Below are 4475 nucleotides of genomic sequence, written 5' to 3'. Positions count from 1 at the left end.
CAGAGATAGTGCCTGCTGTCATTCCAATTCCTATAGTCCTGGGGTCATGAATAGTAAAATATGCAAATTGACTAATCTTGTCCTGCCATTGGTTAGTAATCTATTACCAAATGCATTCTTCCTGGAGCCTTCTGGACCACCCCTCGTGAGTAGGGGAGGCTTTCCAACCCTAAGCTTTCTATTTCTCTAGGCAAGCCCATCCTTTGAAATACAGATTCCTGGCCAAACAGCATTCTGGCTTGACGACCCCTAATATTGGGAGCTTGCTCTTTAGGCTCTCTGAGCAGAAATTTTGTTTGTCCCAAGGCAGTGGGAAGTTGGTGTCCCATTTAGCATTTGTATTAAGCAACCTCCGACTCCAGAAATGGATTCCAGTCCCTTATTTGCATTTATAAGTCATGGAACCAAAAACAGTTCTTAGTTTTTCCTCTTAAAAAAAAAAATCTCTGGAAACCTTCAGCTGACATGACTAACAAGAAAAAGCTGGGAGAAAGGTAAAGTTTAAAGTTGCTGTCGCTTTCATCACCAAGCAGCTTTGAAGTCAAGGGACTAAGCTTTCCTGAAAGAGTAAATGTTCCTCGGAGAGGACTCACTGATGTCTTGAAGGCTGAAACTTTGTAGACTTGCAAATGATGCATATTTCATTTGCACAGTTTTGGGACTGAGGGTGGAGGCTAGGTCTCAGGTTCTGATATCATAAGGGCTCAAAGACTGGAGACCCTTAAGACCCTATAAGGGCTCTACTTGTCAAGCCCCAAAGGGGGGCAGGTGATTTGTTACAGTTTGGGTTTCTAAGGTATGAAACTCCTCCTACCCCTCCTACGAAATAACATCTCATTGGATTGAGTGAGTCCCAGGGGCAGAGCGGCCTCCAGCTGTGTCATTATCACAGGACCCTAACTCCTGGGAGCTGAGAAACAGGTCCCACTGGAAGAGAAGTTCCTCTTCTAGGTCACCATCTTCCTAGGCAGCTCAGCTGCAGTTGTTCATTAGCAACATGAGTCCAAGCAAACTGTGCATACCCTGATGAAACCAGAGTCTTCTCAAGGCAGAGGGGAGACAGGGAAGAAAGGTGGCCACATAGGGAGTGTCCTCGAGTTGTAGAAGAAGCCCTCACAAATTCCATCCCGAATGAACCATCCCTTTTGAAAGCAGCAAAATCTCATTAAGCGAGAACTACAATAGACCATGCAAGAAAGAGTGGTCTGAATAACTGAGGTGCTTCTCTTATGGTGCTACCAAGATGAATTTGAAGGGGCACAAGACCAGGGCAGCTACCCACTCAACCATTGAAGAGTCCAACTTGGGTCTCATATATCACCAGGAAGGCCTCCTCTCTTAGCATCCCCTGCCCTTTCTTGAGACTCTTTACCTTGTTTGGGATCAATTTGCTTTTGATTTAGTTTATTTTGTTTCCCTCTATCATCTGAGGGTTGTCTGAGACTCCTGGTCTTTACATTGAGAAAACAGTGCTTGCTTCAATATAAACTGTGAACAATACTTAAATATAATAATGTTTAATACTAAATATTAAAGAAAATGATTGTCGCTCTATAAAGGGAGAGGGTCCAGAATACCTGGAAAATGCCTGAGTGGACTGGAGGTAAGCATGGAGGGATTACACATTTCAGCTGATGTGCTTATGGGGAAGACACTGCCAAGCTCGGTGGTGAATGGGGAATGGATGGACGACTCTCTGCCAACAGAGCATTCCCCACCCCTGGCATGTTCTACCTTTTATTTAAGAAACAGAATCTTCCTGTAGCATAGACAAGAGAAAGAAAGACCTTTGGTAAAAGACAGATTTCATTGCCAGTAAAAAAATGACTATCACCATCAGGACCTTTGTAGTAATGAGGTGTGGACTCCTTGTTCCATCCTGCCTGGCTAGCGTACAATGAAATAATTATACAGAAACTGTATTCATTTAAACACTGCCTAGCCCATTATTTCTAGCCTTTTATTGGCTAACTCCTACATATTTGTTTAACCCATTTCTAATAATCTGTATTGCCACTTGACTGTGGCTTACCAGGATGAGTCTAACGAGTGTCTGTCTGTCTCAGGCAGGAGAATCATGGCGTCTGCTTGACTCTGCTTTCTTTCTCCCAGAATTCTGTTCTGTCTACTCCACCCACCTAAGGGCTGGCCTATCAAAAGGCCAAGGCAGTTTCTTTATTAACCAATGAAAGTAACACATAGACAGATGACCCTCCTACATCAGACCTTGCTATGTTCCATCCACTTCCTAAGCATGGCCAACAAAAGGGTGGCTGGGGATATTCTCCACAGTGCTATTTCTCAGAGATGAGATTTTTCATGTAATCCAAGACCATGTTCTTATAGTGTGGAATCGGGGTGCTACTGGATGCAAATACCCCAGAGTCCTACCTAACTCTGGCAAATTAGACACCTCTGGTCAGCAGCTCTGTAGAAGACAAGCAAGGTCAGCATCGTGGATAATTCTCAACCTTTGCTCCTGACCTTATAAATTAGACATTCTGGGCCTGGGATTTAAATCTATTTTAATAAACCTTAGAGGGGGTTCAGTAGCAGAGCAGAGGCTAGGAGAATGTCTCAGCAAGTTTAGAGAGCTTTCCACTGACTTCAATACATAGGTAAAAGGAAAATAGAAAGACACAAGTAGAAAGCATGTTAAGTAACAAAATCTGAGCTACGCATGTCTGAGTCATTCTCCATGCTTATATCCTGCTTGGCAGTTCTGTTCAACCCTAACCTGACTTCTCATATTTCCCTGTCCTTACTCATAGAATGTCATGCCTAAGATCCCCACTGACAAAGACCCCTTCAAAGCTTAGACCCTTTAGGTCTACACTAAGTTAGACCGAGACTTGTGACTTGCCCTCTTGTTCTGTTATTTTCTAGATAACCCTGGAGAGAAAATACTAGGAGATGTGTTGCATAAAATAATAGTTCCTAGTCATGTCTTTGCTTGTGCTTTCTGGAATCAACATGTTTTCTAGTTTCTATATTTGGTATTTTGATAATTTCAAGCCACACTGACCACAGATAGGCTGTGTCTCCCAGGGTTAGCCACTTCCTAGGAATAGTAAATCTCCCGTGAGCATACCTTTGACATGCAACCAACCCAAAGCCTGCACCCCCAGCCACTTCTGTGTATGTTTGTGTGTGCATATACACCAGTATTGTGAGAGTGATGGGACCATGGCCCTCCCACACGTTAGAAAGTGTTCTGTCACTGCCTAATATTTCCCAGCCCCTACTGCTTCTAATGGCTCTCACACTCTAGGCCACTAACCATCACTTCATCTATCCCAGTCACTGCAGACTAGGTATCAGATAATTAGTAACAACCCTTTGCCTTATAGCCCATGAAATATTTTCTATCTTAAACCTACTTACCCTGCCTCTCCTGTTCCTTGCCACAGAAATCACCATTTATGTCACTGTCATAGTTCTCCCCTTACACTTTAGCTTCAGATAACTCTGGCACTTCTTGCATGCCATGCTCCTTCCTAATGTGGAACTGTGAACCACCACCTTTACAATGTCAACCATCTCTTGATCTGACTGTAGTAGTTAAGTTATAAACACTTTTCCCCTTCCTCAAGAAAGGATAAGAAACCTTTTTAATTAACAAGCCTTGGCTATGCCCAAGGTGCCAGAATGGAGGTGTGAGCATGGGTGCACCCTGACCACCAGGGGAGGAGAGGAAGACCTATCCTTACCTTAAGAGTTCATCCCTTTCTCCCTGGAATGACCCCAGTTGATACCCCCTTAAGTCCCTAGTATCTCCCATAGTAATAACATGTTTAGTTGAGCACATGACCACCCGGAACAAAGACTGGATTTTCTAGCTTCCCTTGCAGCTATGAATTGCTTTGTTGGTTCTGACGTATAAAATTTAAGTTTGTGTTCTGTGTCAGTTAGTAGGAATCTTCTATGGAGACAATGCAAAGGTGCATTTCGCCTTTTTTCTACTTTCTGTCTTCTCGGATAAAATATGAATAGAAAAATTATATGTTTCGTATAATGAAGAATTTAGAGATAAAATAGGTTCCTCGTAATCACGGTCTTGCCATACCAACTTTCATTCACTTAACCTACACTGATTTGAAAGAGAAATTAATATGTCTTGAATAAAATTTTCTCTCCTTTATATCAGTATTAAGTCCCAATACCAATAATTTGTTACTAGGAATAAAGTTATAGAGGCTTTTTACTAAACATTATATACCGTAAGACAATATAAACTTAATATTCCAGATTAGAAAGCTATCATTGCCTATTATTTCAGTTGAAAAATGTTTTAAAAAAAAACAAGAACACTGCCTGCAGTGATGTGTGTTAGTGCACACTTAGGATCTCAGCACTCAGAGGCTAAGGCAGGAAGATAACAAGTTTGAGACCAGTCTGGAGTACCCAGAGTTAGAGGTCATAGCAAGACATCGTCTTAAGAAAGCAAACAACAAACAAAACAACAAACTGTAAGC

The sequence above is a fragment of the Microtus pennsylvanicus genome, chromosome 4 (genome assembly GCF_037038515.1).
Source record: "Microtus pennsylvanicus isolate mMicPen1 chromosome 4, mMicPen1.hap1, whole genome shotgun sequence".
NCBI classification, from domain to species: Eukaryota; Metazoa; Chordata; class Mammalia; order Rodentia; family Cricetidae; genus Microtus; species Microtus pennsylvanicus.
The sequence above is the reverse complement of the archived record's forward strand: the minus strand, read 5'-3'. Positions refer to the sequence as shown.